Raw genomic sequence first — 18750 nt, forward strand, 5'->3', positions numbered from 1 at the left:
CCAGTCTTCAGTCATTAGCGGTCTAGCCAGCCTGTAACCACCAAGGCTTGTAGGTTGCATCTGAATAGGAACCGTGATTGTGACAAGTGGGATGTGATTTGTTTTCGTTTTTGGTTTTTTTTTTAAACTCTATTTTCTTAAAAGCCGGGGAGGGGGCGGTCTAAATGTTCAACAGGAAGGCATTGGCATATCAACACAATGAAGTCTTACAAATGTGTAATATGAAGGCCATGTAGAGATATGGAAAATATTTATGCAACAACATACAAAATGAAGCCACAAAATCATATTTGCACTGTACTGGCAAATGCAAGAAAACATGTCTGTGTGTGGCAAGGGCTAGAAAGGACATACCAGAATGAAAACACTTGTTCTGGGGAATGGGGATACCAGCACGTTTTACTTCCCAAGCATATATCTTTAATGTTGTCACATTGTGTTGTCAAGGCAAGGTCTAGGAATGCTGGAAAGCACCCGTGTACATACAGGGTTGCACATAAAAGGCCACCCCAGTAGCCTGCAAGGAGAAGTACACACCAGCCCGCAGCACTCTGCATCCCTACCAAGGATACAGATCAGAGCTTCCGCGTAAATTCCTCAGGTCTAAAGAGGAGCTAAGGCTTGCTTGCTTGCTGAGTCCCCAGGAGGCAGACACAGAATCAAAACTACAAGATAAATCAGATATGTGTTTTGTAGAAATGGTTATGCTCAACAGGGTTACTGGCAGAGCAGGGGCCAGAGAGAAAATCACTTCTCTCCATCCCAGGGGGTCCACTGAACACAGTAGAGGCTCAAAGGGTGAATGTGTCTATCTCCTAGGCTTATTCCATTTGACTAAAGTCAGCACTTATTATGCATCTACTCTGTGCCGGGGTCTGTTCTACATGCTGGCCCTGTGAGGCCATAGAGTAATTTTAATCCCAACAAGTTAATTCATAATGAAGTATAGAACCAACATCCTAAAAATGTATGTGAGTTAATTGAATTTTGACAAGGGTGCCAGGGCAACTCAATGGGGAAAAGAAGAGACTTTTCAACAAATGACACTGGGATAACTGGATAGCCATATAAAAAAGAATGCTTTTGGACCCATACCTCACACCATATACAAAAATACCTCAAAATAGATCAAAGGCATAAATGTAAGAGCTAAAGCTACAAAACTCTTAGAAGAAAACAGATGCAAACCTTTATGACCTTAGAGTAGGCAATGGCTTATTACATAAGACACCACAAAGCATAAACAACAAAAGAAAAAATAGGTAAATTAGACTTGATCAAAATTCAAAATTTTATACTTCAAAGGACACTATCAAGAAAGTAAAAAGACAACTCATGGAATAGGCAAAACTATCTGCAAATCATACATCTGGTAAGATTATTCAGGATATATAAAGAACTCTTACAATGCAACAATAAAAGACAAATAACCCAATTAAATAATGAGCAAATAATTTGAATAGATATTTATTCAATGGAGATAAACAAATGGACAATAAGCAAATAAAGAGATGCTCAACATAATTAGTTATTAAAGAAATGCAAATAAAAACCACAGTGAGATACCACTTCGACCCACCAGTATAGCTATAATCAAAAAGATAGACAATGAAAAATGTTGGTGAGGATATGGAGAAATTGGAACTCTCATACATTGCTGATGGAGATGTAAAATGGTACAGCCATTATGGAAAACAGTTCAACAGTTTCTCAAAAAGTTAAACACACAGTTAGCCTATGACCTGGCAATTGCAACCAAGATAATTGAAAACATATGTCCACACAAAAACTTGTACATAAATGTTCACAGTGGCATTATTCATAATAGCCAAGAATTATAAACAACCTAAATGTCCATCAACTAATCAACTGACAAACAAAATGTGTTGCATCCATATAATGGAACATTATTCAGCCATTAAAAGGAGTGAAGTACTGATTCATGCTGCAAGCAAGACACACAAAAAAGCCACATATTGTAGCATTTTATTTGTATGAAATGTCCAGAATGCAAATCCATAGAGACAAAGTAGATTAGTGGTTGCCAGGGGCTGGGGAGAAGGGGAAAAGGAAAGTGATTACAAAAGGGTACAGGGTTTCTTTTGTGAGTGGGAAGAATACTCTGAAATTAGATAGTAGTGATGGTTGTACAACCCTGTGACTATACCTAAAACCACTGAATTATACACCTTAAAAGGTATATTAGTCTGTTTTTACACTGCTGATAAAGACATACCTGAGACTGGGCAATTTACACAAGAAAGAGGTTTAATTGACTTACAGTTTCACATGGCTGAGGAGGCCTCACAATCATGGCAGAAAGTAAGGAGGAGCAAGTCACATCTTACATGGATGGCAGCAGGCACAGAGAGAGCTTGTGCAGAGAAACTCCCATTTTTAAAACCATCAGATCTTGTGAGACTTATTCACTATCACCAGGACAGCACAGGAAAGACCTGCCTCCATGATTCAGTGATTCATTCATCTCCCACCGGGTCCCTCCCACAACACGTGGGAGTTATGGGAGCTACAAGATGAGATTTGGATAAGGACACAGAGCCAAACCATATCAGAAGGATGAATTTTATGGTATAAGATATACCTCAGTTTTGTTTTGAAAGGTTCTGCAAACTATAAAGCACTACCCACAGTACAATTTCTGTAGCAGGAGCAAGGGGTATTACATGAAGTCCAGAATGCTCATCTGCCTAATTAATTCTCGAGGCCCTTCTCAGTCTTCATGGCAGTAGGTCACCAGGATAAGCTGGCCATGGTGGGTGGTCTGTGCCAGGCCTCGGGAGCCTAACTGGGGCTTCTGTGTGCCCCTGGGCCTCCAGAAGGAACTGGGGCACATGCATTCTGGATCTGCTGAGCCCCACTAGGATGGGAGAATGAAGACATTACAAATAAGCCTGCCTGGAAAAGCCCACACAGACTGGAAGTCTGAAGACATGAAGTCCAAAGCAGAGGGCTTGGGCTAGAATTCCAGGAACAGAGACTCAGCAAGTGATCCTGAGCAGAGACCACCCCTCCTTTAGTACCCCCAATTTCTTTCATCAGGTTAGGCCAGATTGTGCCATGAGACTCTTTTTTTTTTTTTTTTTTTTTTTTTGAAACAGAGCCTTGCTCTGTCGCCCAGGCTGGAATGCAGTGGCTCAGTCTCAGCTCACCGCAACCTCTCCCTCCTGGGTTCAAGTGATTCTCGTGCCTCAGCCTCTCACGTAACTGGGATTACAGGCACCCGCCACCACACCTGGCTGATCTCTGTATTTTTAGTAGAGACGGGGTTTGACAATGTTGCCCGGCTGGTCTTGAACTCCTGACCTCAAGTGATCCACCTGCCTCAGCCTCCCAAAGTGCTGGGATTACAGGCCTGAGCCACCGTGCCTGGCCTGTGCCTTGAGGTTCTGATGAGAGGCTCTTCCTCTCATTCTGTGGCTCTGCAACAGCAACCAAAGTGGGTAGGGTCCTTAGACCCCAAGCACAGCCCTGCTAGAGGAGAGGCCCTTTGTTTCCCTGGGACAGGCCTGCTGCAGTGACTGGTTTGGGGCCCCAGGAGCGGCCCTGGTTTCAGACTGCTTCCAGGCCATGGGTCCACCCACGCACTACTGGCACACTTCCCGAGCCCTACTTCCCGAGCCACATCCCTAGATTCTGCCTCAGGTCTTGAACCTGGTTCTCTACATGAGCCTGATTTCGAACCTCTGGTTCTCTGTATGAACTGCTTACTGTGGCTGCAACCAGAATCCAGCCTACACTTCAGATCACCCCAGAAGTCCCATCTGTTTTTGGCCATAGTCTTCTGAACTCCGGCCTAGCCTGACCAGAGTGGCTGGTACCCAGTGCTCGGAGGGTGCCTGGGCTCCAGCTCATCCCTACGTGAAGATAACCTGAGCTATAGTCTATGTCAAGTGCCCTCAGGCTATGTCTCTGACCTCCTTCTTGGTATTCCCACCTTCCTTCACCCCACTCTGACCACACTGGCCTCCTTGTGTGTTCTTGAATAGGTCAAGGGCGTCCCATTTCAGGGCTGTAACAGTCCCCTCCCTAGTCCCATGGCTGGCTCCCTCACTTCGTTTAGTTCTTTGCTCACATATAACCTCCTTGCAGAAATTGTCTCTTACCACCCTTATGAAATAGCGCCCCTGTCACATTCTGTCCCTGTATCCTGCTTTACTTTTCCTTCTTTATGTGCTTTTGGTCTGTAACCCTCCCAGAACGGAAGCTCCAGGAGTACTGGACTTTGTTTTGTCTGCTGCTGTATCCTCAGCACCTAAGAGTGCCTGACACCTAGCTGACACTGGATACATATCTGCTAATAAATGAATGAATGAACAAGCAAATGAATGAACAAGTGAATATTTTGTCTCATTGGAAGCTAACAACTAACAGTGATAATGGCATATTATGGCCTTTCTCTGACTCTGAGAAGTTGAAAGCACAAGAACAATAAATGACTTTTCTATGTTTGCAAAGAGTTGGGGTGAAAAAGGAACTTGGAGAGGGTGGGCCTTGGTGCCCACTCCACGATTGCAAAGCCATCCTTTCTACTCTGTGTGAAATACCCTATTTGGAGACACCCTGTATGGTTTACAGAAGAACAGCAGAGCCCATGAGGGTAGCCCAGGGCTGCAGCAGGAGCAGGATCTAAAGAGCTAACAGAGCTTCCGCAGGGAGGAGCTCAGAAGTGTCTCAGCACCTGCCTGTGCAGATGGTCCAGGGTATGCCTTCCATCAAGCAAGCCCTCAGAGGCAGGCTGCTGTGAACACACCTGGGACCATGCTCTACCTTGCTGGTCCTTGAGCAGGTCAAAGAGTCTTTGGAAATTCCAGAGCATGAATCCAGAACACCCATGTCCTAGGTCTGGCCCCACCACCCCTCACACTTAGGACAATAGGACAAGGATGGCTATGCTGACTACCTTAGAACGGGAACTAAAAAACCTACGTAACATGTTTCAAACAATAGGTCACACGGATGGGCCCCCCCCTTCATTTGGAGAGGTGAGGTGGTGCTGTGAAAACAGCACTGGGGTCGGAGATTTTTGTTGAAGTTCCAATTCTCATCACTTACAAGCTCTGTGAGGGACAAGCCTCGTAACTCTTCTGAACCTTTATGTTCTCAACCATTAAATTCTCAACTAATAAACCTCACCTCACAGGGATGCTGTGAGGATTTCAGGAACTGAAATTTCCTAGTCAGCTGATGGTCAATGAGATCTGTTGGAGTGTGATATGTTTTGTGCACCTGATGAGCTTGGGAATTCACATGAATAATAAGAGAAGAAGGAAACTAACCAATCAAAACTGAGAACACTCTCTGTGCCTCAATTTTCTCATCTGCAAAGTGGGGGTAATAGAGCCCATCACACAAGGTAGTTGTAAAATGCAATATATATAAAGTGTATGATATATATATATATGGTGCATGGTAAGCTCTTAGTAGAAGTTGCTATTACTGTTGTTGCTGTTATTAGGACTGTCATGTACCAGCATTATATTCTATAAATAATAAAATATCAACAATGGGATATTCACGCATGAGCCTCCGCTCGGGCAATGTCGATTATCCATTCCCCATCTACTCTCCATCCCATGGGGCCTGTCAGGAGGGAATGGCTAATTCGACATTTTAGCTCCTTCCTTGAACATCTCAACCAAAAACTGGTTTCAGTTTCTATATGTAAAAAGCATTTAAGGCATAAAACATTATAGTGCCTTTCCATGACAAGAAAAGTTTGCTGATTTACATCTCTGTGTGAATCAGTAAGGAAATAGGAAGCCGTGAAATAATTGGTTTAATAAAAATTAACTGCTCATGAGGTGTCCAACCTAGTAATGCCAATAATCTTTGGAGGAAAGGACAAATGCATGCATCCACAGGTTGCTTTTAACTATAGAAGAAGGACAGATGCATTCTCTGTGCGTCAGAAGACAAAGCTAGGGTCAGGCCTGCGGATTAAAAAAAAAAAAAAAAAGGCAGATTGCAGTGCAATATTAAAAAGCACTTTCTACCAAAATAGCTGGCTGGAAATGTAATGGCCTGACTCAGGAGGAAGGGTGTTCCCTGTCACTGGATGTGATGAAGTGGAGACTTCTGCTGCAGAGGAGATGAATACATTGGATAAAGGTCTGAGTTACATTACTTTTAAGGTTCCTTCCAATTCTAAGATTCTGTGGCTCTCTACATACATAAATTACCTACAAAGGAGAGAAGAAAGCCACCCTGGTCCGAATCTCAGATCATGATTATATGCACAGAAAACTAAAGGTGTTCAGTGGTTACTTTTGCCCACTTCCATTGCACCAGCCAAAGGAATATAAGGACCTCTTTCCTTCCACCTCCAATTGAGGGATCAAAGCTTTGTCCCTCCCCCACAGGAGGCCTTCTGTCACCAACACACTCCCTGCAGGTGAGGAATACTTAGAGGGCCATGGTTCTGCTGCTCAGCCCAGCTCAGCTGGGTACCACCTCATTCATTCCACAAATGCTTCTTGAGCATCTGGTTTTTTGTTTTTGTTTTTGTTTTTGGTTGTCATTGTTGTTGTTTTTCCAGATGCTATGCTGGGTGCTGGGGATACTGAGTCAAATAAGATATGATCCCTGCCCTCAGAAAACCTACGGAATGATGGGACATCCACGAAAGCCAATTGGATGTCATACTTCAGTGTAATTGAGGCAGATAAAAGGTGCTCTCTGCGGAGGGATGTCTAACCTGGACTGGAAAGGCTCCCTGGACGAGGTAACTCAGGCTGAATTTCAGAGGTACCATAACAGTTAGCTAGACCAGTGCTGTCCAGTAGAATCTTCTGCAGCGATGGCAATGTTCTATGATCTACTTATACAGTACCTAGTAGCCACATGAGGTAACTGAGCACTTGAAATACAGCTCATGCAACTGGGGAACTGAACTGTTCATTTTATTAAAGTTAAAATGTGTCTATATTGGACAAGATAGGCAAAGGGTGACAGAAGGGTCTTACAGATAAAGGACAGAGAACAGAAGTGTGCAAGGGCACAGCACCTGGAGGGCATGATGAGGCAGCCAGTGAGGGGCCAGAGGAAGGGGCCTGTGGGCCCGTGGTCGGGGATGGGATAGACACTGGTCAGCAGCCAGCTCCTGAAAGTCCTGGTGTGTGAAGCTAAAGAATTTGAACTTCCCATTTATCCTGAACTTCTTATTTTTTTTTCTTTAGTGATGGGGTCTTGCTCTGTCGTCCAGGCTGGAGTACAGTGGTGCAGTCATAGCTCACTGCAGGCTTAAACTCCTGGGCTCATGAAATCTGCCTGCCTCAGCCTCCCAAAGTGCTGGGATTACAAGTGTGAGCCACCAAGCCTGGCCCAAAGGTTTTAAGTAGAGAATGATAAAGTTACATTTGTGTTTTAGAAATCTCACTGCAACAACAGTGTGGAGAATGGATTGTGGGAGAGGCTGTGGGCCAGGGGAGCAGCGTGGGGAGGCTGCTGAGAGCCGGAGCTGCTGAATGGCTGACAACAGAGCTAAGCAGGGGCAGTGGGAAAGAAAAGGACGAGGGCCCCAATCTGATCTGACTCAGGACTTCTTTTGCTGATCAGACCTACCGATGGGGGGAGGACACAGCTGGCATGAGACCCCACCCAGGTTCCTGGCGTAGAGGGTAGGTGGATGCCATGGCATGGAATTCCCAGGGAGGGGGACTGTGGGCAGAGCCACTAAGGGCATGTGTATTGAGTCAACAAAAGAGAGCACAGAATGGAGCCCTGGAGAAGGGAGATATTTAAAAGGTGGACCGAGAAAACAAGTCCACGAAGGATACAGAAAAAAAAAAAAATCAGAGAGGCAAAAAGAAATCCAGAAGATGAGTGTCACGGAAACAGAGAAGAGAGAGATTCTAGGGAGGAGTAGTCAAGAGTGTCAAATGCCATATGAGCATTAAAAGGGTGACAGTGAACTTAGCAATTAGGAGGCGAGGGTGGGGTGGGAGCAAATTTAGTGGAGCACTGGGGGTCTTAACACCGATCTGGATTTGACAATTGAGACCTCTTTCTTCCTGAGATCGTCTGCTCCCTGGAGACACAGGGCCCAGTGGCTTTTAAACATTTTTGAGTCACAAATGCCTTTGACAATCTAACGAAAGCTATGTCTCCTGTCTCCAGGAAAATTCACCCACAAATAAAATGTGTTTCATTTCTAGGATCCCCTAAAGCTCATCCACTGACCCCCTGGTTTTAAAAAAGTCAAAATTCCTTAGTTCCTATTTGCTGAGTTCTGGCTGCAGAGATCTGAATTATAACCAAATCGTCTGCTTCCTGGGAATCTAAATCTAGACAGAAATCTTCAATTCCTCCATCTCCTGGGGCCCTCTAGCCTCAGCTCCAGCCTGGTTCATTCACATTTCCAGGCTTATTGTCCTGCTTCCTGTCAATCAACTCTAAATCATTACACAAATTAACATCTCTAAAGCCCACCTCAGCAGCCTCTGCCTGGAGATGTGTAACTAGTGTTTCCCAGGGTCCTCAGCCTGGGGTACAAAGGGGTCACAAAAGCAGTTATAGAACTGGGAGAACCGCCTGCCACCCCTGCATAATGCCAGCGGGTGGAGCAGGGCTTTGCTCTGACATCTGAGGGCTTGTAGCCCAGGACCGTGTGTCACTGTCCCTTCCTACCAAACATCTTGGTTCACAGACCTCTTTTGGCCCTCTATTCTAGTTTTCGAACATACCTAGGTATAAATGAATTCACTGAAATTTCAAAGCTTGTTCCCAGTTTAGGGGATACCCCCAGAAGAAAGGTAAAATCAATGTGTTTTTCAGAAGAAAAGAGGGAGAAGGGTGGAGATACAGAAAGAAAGGAGGAAGGCAGGCAGGCAGGAGGAAGGGAGGAAGGAAGGAAGGGAGGGAGGGAGGAAGGAAGGGAGGGAAGGAAGGGAGGAAGGAAGGAAGGGAGGGAGGGAGGAAGGAGGGGTCATCTTGTTGCTAAATCTTGGATTCTTACATCAACCTTAGCTGTAAAACCTCTACAGATTAAAGTTGCCAAAATCCCACTCACAATTCTGCTATTACTACAACTAACGATAATAACAGCCACAACCTCACATGTTACTGTTCTGTTATTTTTTAATAAAAAATATATACAGTTAAGGTGTACAATGAGATGTTTGATACACATACACATAGTGGAATGATTACTGCAGTCAAGTAATTAACATATCCATCTCCTCAGTTACCGTGTGTGTGTGTGCACATGCGCGTGTGTGTGGTGAGAGCACCTGAGATCTACTCTCAGCGAATTTCCAGTATCCAGCACAATATTATTAAGTACAGTCATCATGCTGTGCATTAGCTCTGTAGCCATTCATCCTACATAACTACAACTTTGTACCCTTTGACCAATCTCTCCCCATTTCCCCACCTCCCTGCCCCTGGTAACCATGGTTCTCCTGCCTCCTGGACAGAAGACAGTCCCCTAGCAGAACTAAAGTGAATGGCGATTCTAGTAAGCTTACAGTTGGCTACTTTTCCTGAAAGCTTGGGAAAGCCAGCAAACTCCCCCATAAATCCACCCTAAACAAATTCACACATGAATTCCAGAATGCTATCTGTTACAACTTACAGTTGCGTCAATACAGGATGGAGCTCCCCAGACGGTGCTGGCTGTTGAGTGCTGCAGCGAGTGCGATATTGGCCCTTTAGATTTCACAGACACCCTCTCCAAGTACAAACACACACTCACACACACACAGACACATGCGCGCGCCTACTCCATCGCGGGCTGCGTGGTGTGTGCAGTCAGCAGCCGTGTGGAGAATGTGAAATCACACCTCGCTCTCCTTCCGAGGCAGTGAGATCTTTATTGGTTTGGGAACTGCAACAGTTTGTGTGCTGAGAGGGTGCAGGAGGTTTCCAAGCACCCCATGTGGAGTTTGGTGCTCTGGCACCGTTCGCAAGGTTCCCATTTTGCCAGATCCTTTCTAGACTACAGGCTCCTTCCGCACAGCCTGGGGAAGGCCCTCAACAGAACAGAATGTAAATCTGTGGCTCTTGTTAGTGTTCTCAAAGATAATACATAGGTTCGTTCAATATTTGACAGTTCACACAGATTATTTCTATTTCTTACCCCGTTTGCTACTCAAGAGGCACTAGAAGGGATCCCACACAGGAATTATTGACCCTGCTTTGCAGGGGAGGAAAGTGAAGTGCAGAGAAGTCAAATAACTTGCTCAAGGTCAAGTGCAAAGAAGTCAAATGACTTGCCCAAGGTATTAAGTGGCAAAACTGAAACCAAAACCCGGGCTTCGAGGTCAGGGGCCTTTCCCCTGACTCGCCCTTATCATAATCATAATCTTAAGCTATCTTTACATTTATTGGTAACTTTACAGCACAAAAAGTCACCTATAGAATTCCATATGGCGTTTCATTCTGCTACTTTAATTAATACTATGTAATGTTTTCTATTTATTGCGCACAGACCTTTATTATCCTCTCAAGCCTAAGAATTAGGGAACTGTTAGCTAGAAATGAATTTGTGTTTTATGGCAACACTGATTGATAAAATACTGTTGGGGAGCAAGTGATGATGTCATCACGTGGCCTCAGGTTTCAGCTTCACTATTCTATTCGTGTGACCTTGAGCAATTCTCTTCATATAGACAAGGGAAAAGTTGCAGCCAGTGGGCTCCAGAGACATGATCTTAGGTTAGAATTCCAGTTCCATCACTTACTAGCTGTGCCACCTTGGAGAAGATCCCCAACCACTCTTAGCCTCTGTCTCCTCATTTGCGGAATGGGGATAATAGTGGCACTCTGTCGTGAGGGATGTGTATTAGTGGGCCAGGGTTGCCGTAACAAATACCACAACCTGGGCAACTCGAACAACAGGGAGGCTGGAAGACCAAGATCCGTTGATCTGAACGTGTCAGCAGGGTTGGTTCCTTCCAGGGACCCTCTCCTTGGCTCACAGATGACCATGTTCTCACCGTGTCCTCGTGGGGGCTTTCCTATGCATGCACATCCTCAGTGCCTGTGTGTCTGCAAATTTCCTCTTATAAACACAGCAGATGGATTGGATTAGGACCCACCCTAAAGGCCTAATCTTAATCAGTCACCTCCTTAAGGGCTCCCATCTCCAGATACAGCCACATTCTGGGGTGCTGGGGGTTAGAGCTTTAACATATGAATTTCCAGGGGCAGGAGAACGTAATTTTGCCCATAACAGACTATGAGAATGAAAAGAAATATTTTGTTTAAGTCACATAGCACAGTGCTCCAGAGCCATCAGCTGGTGGGACCTCTGGTGCTCATCTGTGTAATGGAGATAATAATACCTCTCCCATGGGACTGTTATGATGATTGATGCCAAAGTGCTTCATAACCTACACATCACCTTAACAAGATGAATACTAGCTGCTGGGGTGGGGGTGGTGAAATGAACTGGTCACTTGATCTGGGAATTACCAGGCTATTCCATGGGTGGCTTCAAGGCTATTCTTGCTGGGTCACAGCTGCTCCCCAGGTCACAAGTGAAGAGAGTTTGGGGCCAGGGTAAAGGCTATCTTGGTTCCGGGTGAAGTGGCATGGACAGCAGGTTAAGACTGGTTCCGATGGAAGGAAACACAATGACGCTTTCCATGCAGAGATCCTGAACTCAGGTGGAAGCACTCCAGGCAGGAACCTGAACCTCTCTAGTCAGTTGCCAGCTGGAAGCTGGTTATTCTAGAATGAAGCCCCAGGGTGCTCAGAAAGGACCTCATTGCCCCCTTGGGACCAGAGGATTATTAGGCTAAACTACGTGAACTTGCCAATGTTTGACTGTTTTTGACCTGCACAACTAACAATTTCATATAATTTAACTGAATATTAACCTCCACTTTGTGAATTCATGCGTCTGTGACATTTTATTCTTTGATCCCCATGATTCAATGATTCACTGGTTCAGTCTTCAATTCCGCAAACATTTACTGTCGTCTGACGCATGGGCTGTTGTGCCTGGAGTTAAGGAACAAAGCCGCCCCTCTTCTTCCTGCCTAAGTTTCGGACGCTTTGAAAGAGATGTGGAGTCAGGCAGATGGAAGCGGAAATGCTTGCTTTGTTACCAATAAGATTGGCTCTGGAGAGCACGCCCGGACAATGGGCCTCCTGATGTTGACACCGGGATTGGGCAGACCCCCACCCAGCCACAAGGGGCGCTAGAAAGCTGCCGCCCTCGCCTTCACTGCCAGGGCTACCCAGGCACAGTTTCTCTGCTGAGACAGTTTCCAAAAACAAGGGGGAGGAGTTTAAGCTACAAACCTGCTTCCTCTCCCAAGCTGGGGGGTGGGGCAGAGGGCCGTAAAGGGAGATCAGAGTAACTAGAGGCCAATTCAGGGCAAGAGTGCAGCTTGCCACCCTATCACCTGGAAACTAAACCAGAGGTTTCCCCACAAACAGTAATGGCAGCCCCCACCGCTTCCCTCCCCCCACCAAATCCCACTTACTGAAAGCCGGTGTGTGCACGGGAGACTTTATGAAAGGTTTTGGGGTAATGGAAATAGATTTACATTCCGGCAAAGCTAACACATTATAATTAGTTACTAGAAATCGTTTTCTTAATAGGCTGCTGTGTAGCTCTGTTGTTCCTCGCTCTTTTCTCCCCCTTCCTCTGTATCTCCCTCTCTTCTTTTTACCTCTTAAGGGCAACCTCACTCCCCATTTTACTATATAGAACATTCTGATTCTCTTCAACTTTACCCCTCAGTTTCAGTTGAGATATTTCTTTGTGTATTTCTTCTCCCTCCAGAGGACATATCTCTTTCTGTTATATAGAAGCAGCTACCTTAAGAGTACATAAATAATTCTTTAAGCCCTGAAAACCCCAAACCTACTTATGACCTTATTATCCCATCATTTCTGCCACAAAATAAAAACCTAAAGAATAAATCTCAGTTATGCTAATATTTGACAGACGTGGAATCTCCCCCAAAACACCTTTCTCTAAATACAATTATTCTAAGTACTAATCCAGTGAAGCTTAGTGTCCAAAAACACAACACTAACAATCTCTGCTCTCCAAAATTAATGTTAATAAATTAGGCTTTGCAATATATAAATTAGTTCCAACCTGAGTCACTAACTTTCATTTTCCCTCTTCCCCTCAAATTAAGAAAAGGTGAGGGAGAATTAAGAAATTAAAGAGAATATCCAATACTTCTTTCTCTGTAAAGAACGAGTTCCAGAGACGAGGTTTCACCATGTTGGCCAGACTGGCCTCAAACTCCTGACCTCCAGTGATGCATCCACCTCGGTCTCCCAAAGTGCTGGGATTACAGGCATGAGCCACCACTCCTGGCCTTTATCCTGTTGGTTTTAGGAGTCAAAGGTAACCAGGAGAAGTGGCGCCCACCTGTAGTCCCAGATAATTAGGGAGGCTGAGGTGGGAGGATAGCTTGAGCCTAGGAATTCAAGGCTGCAGTGAGCCCAGATCACACCACGGTACTCCAGCCAGGGTGACAGAGTGAGACCCTTTGTCTTAAAAACAAAAACAAAACAGTCAAAAAGATTTGTTCTCACCTGGGAGCCTGAGGCCTCAAAGTGCTCATTGAAAAGAGATTTGGGGCTGGGCGGAGAGGTTCATGCCTGTAATCCTAAAACTTTGGGAGGCTGAGGCAGGCAGATCACTTTGAGCCCTGGAGTTTAACCTGTGCAACATGGCAAAACCTTGTCTCTACAAAAAATACAAAAAATTAGCTGGGCATGGTGCCACATACCTGTAGTCCTAGCTGCTTGGGAGGCTGAGCTGGGAGGATGGCTTGGGCGCAGGAGGTTGAGGCTGCAGTGAGCTGTGATTGCACCACTGCACTCCAGCCTAGATGACAGAGGCTCTGTCTCGAAGGAGAGAAAAAAGGAGAGAGAAATGTGGTGGCAGTGGGCTATTGTATCCTGGTGATCTTGTGTGGTTCCTGGGGCATTGCTCTTAAGAAGGGAGTGGTAGTGAGAGTGTAAAAGACAAACACCTGGTTGGTGTTGAAATCCTTTAAGGGGCTGGACGTGGTGGCTCACACCTGTAATCCCAACACTTTGGGAGGCTGCGGCGGGTGGATCACAAAAAAAAAAAAAAGAATGAGTTCTTTTCTAGTAATCAGCTTTTAGGAATTACACCTCCTTTCTCAGTGATTAATCATATACCTGACAAATCTAAGGAGAAATGTAAACTTGAGGAAAACTACATTTTGATACCATTCTAAAGGGATATTTCAAACATGGGATCAATAACACATTTCTGCTAGATGACCATCTCTAATACTAAGCATCAGAATAATCAAATGTGGAACTGGGAGGTATTTTAGAAACCATCAGATGCACCCTCCTTGTTGAGCACTAGTTCAAATGGCTTTACACAGGGAGTCCAAGTAGAGCAGGAACTAGAACCCAGGTCTCCGCTCCCAGCACTGTGTCTTCCCTCCTCATGCCTGCTGTCAGGTTCTACTTTAAAAGCCACAGAAACATCAGAACAGAAACTGGGGTTTTCATCTTCGCTCCTGAGTGATAATAATGAAATTCTACCCAGTAAAACAAAAGGACATTTAAGAAACAAAGTATTTGGAACAGATGAATTTGGAATCTTGATGCTATTCCTCCCATCTATCCTATCCAAGAAGCCACTAACTTTCATTGCTAGAGTTCTCTGCGACAGAGCCATCACCACCCTTAGGATGAACAGAGCGCCTCTGGGCTGTGGGCCTCCTGCCTCCTGCCTCCTACCCGTGCATCCTTCCAGCCAGCCCGCCAGCCCACCCTGCTCAGTGCATGACCCTATGTGCATATCTGCTCTAGGGAAGCATGGTTTACACTTCTCCAGTGAAAGGTTCACACTTGCTTAACAAAGAGAAGGAACTCCATCCTCACTTTAGGTGGTCTTGGCTAAGACAGGGGCTATTTCTGACCTTTGCACAGGAGATAATATGCTTACTTAACTCCTTACTGGAACATAAGAAGGGGAAAAAAGCATGATAGGGCATGCATGACCCAAACTTCCTTAGTTGCCTTAATTGATGTCCAATTCTAATGCCCTTAAAATCAACTTTAACTTATTCTATGAGCTTGATCACGTATTTGCAGTCAGAAGTACAACATGTAAGGAGTAGAAATGAAACCTAATGACCACATTAAGGGTATATCCTGCTAATTGCCTAAGTTATCCGAATGCCATTAGATGCATTCCATTCAACTAAGGAATCAGGGTCAGACGTTATATTTTTTTTTTTTTTTCATGTTAGAGGGGGGAAATAAAAGCAGAGTAAGGAAGGGTATTTTTCCAAGGCAACCCCCACAGAGTAGGAGCAGAAAAGTTCATGTGGGAACCCCAGAGTTCTGGTCCCAATCCAGTCCTCTTGAGCAAAGAGAATTTTCATTCCTACAGAGGGTCCCCAGACACTGGCTCTGCTGTTATCATGACTAGGTAACGAGGGGCAAGGGGATGAAGGAGGATGTCACAGACAGTTGTCAAAGGCATAGGGAATTATGCTTTGGGAGCAAACACCTTGTGATATGGTTTGGCTCCGTGTCCCCACCCAAATCTCATGTAGGATTGTAATGCCCAATAATGGAGGAGGGAAGTGGTGGGAGGTGACTGGGTCATGGGGGCGGATTTCCCCCTTGCTGTTCTCGTGATAGTGAGTGAATTCTCATGAGATCTGGTTGTTTGAAAGTGTGTAGCACTTCCCCCTTGCTTTCTTCCTCCTGCTCCCACCGTGTAAGACGTGTTTGCTTCCTCTTTGCTTTCCATGGTAAGTTTCCTGAGGCTTCCACAGCCGTGCTTCTTGTACAGCCTGTGGAACTGTGAGTCAATTAAATTAAACCTCTTTTCTTTCTAAATTACCCAGTCTCAGGTAGTTCTCTTTTTTTTTTTTTTTTTTTTTTTGAGACAGAGTCTAGCTCTGTCGCCCAGGCTGGAGTGCAGTGGCATAATCTAGGCTGACCGCAACGTCCGCCTCCCGGGTTCAAGTGATTCTCCTGCCTCAGCTTCCCAAGTAGATGGGATTACAGGCGACTGCCAACACACCTGGTTAATTTTTTTGTATTTTTAGTAGAGATGGGGTTTCACCATGTTGGCCAGGCTGGTTTTGAACTCCTGATCTCAAGTGATCCACCCACCTCAGCTTCCCAAAGTGCTGGGATTACAGGCGTGAGCCACCATGCCCGGCCATGTAGTTCTTTATAGCCATGAGAGAACAGACAAATACACCTTTACTTCGCTGAGGCATAAACTTAACAGTGGGAAACCATTATTTCAATGACAAAGCTTTGTTCAGTTGACTTTATCTCTTAATTACCTGCATGTGAATGCATTTGTCAAGTTTCCTGAGGTGGGATTGATAACAATAAACCTGTATTTCTGCACAACATTTTAATTCTGAAGGTAGAAGCAGCACAACACACAAGGAAGGAACCATAGGCAGCCCTGTGCTCATCCTGGCTGCCGCTCGTTGGGTGAAGATTTCGACTCCACATCTATGCAGAGCCTGAAGGCTCACTCAGCCACATTGGGCCACAAGGTTCCATAGGCTAAGGCAGGGTTCCTGGAATGTCTTGGCCTAAATGTTCCACATCTTGGGAAGACACCCTTCATCATCATCTCCACAAACCAGAGTCAGTCTGCCTCCCCCTGCCCTCCACAGGTGTGCCACACCCCCAAGCATGGGTGCAATCATGGAGTTTCTGCCTCCGAGCCACTTCCTGGCCTACTTAGCAAGACACCAAAAATCCCTGGCCTTCGAGCCCCATCTTTTCCCCCAAGTACGAGATGGCCCCAGCTCCTTCAACAGCCACCAGGATTTTCTATCCATGTCACTCAGGCTGCCTTTCTTGTAGTAGATTTTCCAGGGCAGGATCCACCTATGCCCAGAGACAGGCCCGTGCTTCTGGGCTTTGATGACCTAACCTCTACATAAACTCAGCTCTTTTCAGAATTCCCTAAGACATCTTTGATCCTTTCATTCAATTTTATTCAATTTTGATCCTTTCATTCAATTTTAAATTCTGCCAGGGAATTTAAAAGATGTTTCTCAAGAGACTGGGCCACATAATATTTCAGGGTCTCCACGCAAAGAAGGATCACCTACAAACTGGGATTCTTTGGGGCTCACCTGCAAACTGTAGTAGTCTGCTCTGATATTCCAGTTTCCTGGTTGGATGTGCAGGATATTTTGACCCTTACTACAGCGAGCCAAGGACGGAACCTTAAGGAATACCAGCATTTAAAGGTTAGGCTAGGACAAGGAATCCACACAGGAGACTGGGAAGAAACAGCAAACAGAACACATTGTTTGTTCACATCTGCCCCTCCACGCCAGGGTGAGAGAGCACCTCCTAGGGGGACCAGGAAATTGACGAGCAAATTGTTAACCAATGGCCTTCAACTTGTTAACTCTTCTCTGTATTCACACCCTTGGTTAGTTCCCTGCCACACTGACTTGAGGCTTGCCCATATGACTTGCTTTGGCCAAAGTTACAGTAAAGGAAAGATGTCCTGGCTCGCCTGCTGGATAATGAGAGGCACATGGTTCATTCTCCCCAGCTGACAGTCGGTTGATCCCCTGAGATGTATGAACAAGGCCATTCTAGATCATCCTAGATCATCTAGACAACCTACCTCCTTACTGCAGTTGCATGAATAAGCTCAGACTAACAGCTCACACCAGAAGAGCCACACTGAGTGACTTACTTTGCATTGATAGATAATAACTCATATACTGACCAAGGAAAATTCAGATTAGGAAATCCTGAGTGTGACAATTAATTTTATATGTTGACTTGACTAGGCCATGGGGTGCCCAGACATTTGGTCAAGCATTATTCTGGGTATGTGTGTGTGAGGGTGTTTCTGGAAGAGATGAACATGTGAATTGGAGACTGAGTAAACCAGATTGCACCCCCTAATATGGGTGGGCCTCATCCTATCCATTGAAGGCCTGAATAGAACAAAAAGGCCAAGTAAGAGGGAACTTCTGCCTGACTCCCTGAGTGGAACATTGGTCTTCTCCTTCCCCTCAGGCTGGAACTTACCATTGGCTCTCCTGGCCCTCAGGCCTTCGGAGTCAGACTGGAACTACACCATCGGCTTTCCAGGGTCCCCAGCTTGCCAACTGCCGACCTTGGAATCAGCCTCATAATTGCATAAACCAATTTCTTATCCAAATATTAGTATATATGTAATTTCTTACAAGAAATTTAAGTAAACTTCATATGTATAATACTCCTATCTTCTATTGGTTTTGTTTCTCTGGAGAACCCTGACGAATACACCAAGTTTCCTGATAATTGGCATTCTCTGCTCAGGGGCTGGTCGTCTGGTTCTCTGTAGCACGCCTAGCTCTTCCCCTCCCCCGAGATGGCTGAGACAGTCCGCAGGTGGGACTTGAGCCTTCCAGACTCCTTTGTCCTAATTGCAATCAGCAGTGACTTCTCACTCACTGGTACCACCCATTAGCCCCTCTGCTGCTTCTCCTCTGCTGTGGGAGCATAGCTGTCACTCTAGAAACACAGTCCCTGGGCTGCGGAGGGAAGAAGGCCCAAAGGAGGAAGGCTGGCTCTTATTTCTGTTGCATAGGACCATTCTTTTCCTTCTTCCCACCCTCCCTTCACCCCCGGAACTGAATCCAACATAAATGAACAGACTCCCCAATTCCTGAGTTTTAATGGAACTAATGAGCTGATCACAGAGTCCCAATGCTGTGACTGCTTCCATTCTGGCTAGCGTTAGATTGCATTACTATTTTCATTTGTTTTCATTATTAT

Source organism: Nomascus leucogenys, chromosome 12 (genome assembly GCF_006542625.1).
Source record: "Nomascus leucogenys isolate Asia chromosome 12, Asia_NLE_v1, whole genome shotgun sequence".
Classification (NCBI taxonomy): domain Eukaryota; kingdom Metazoa; phylum Chordata; class Mammalia; order Primates; family Hylobatidae; genus Nomascus; species Nomascus leucogenys.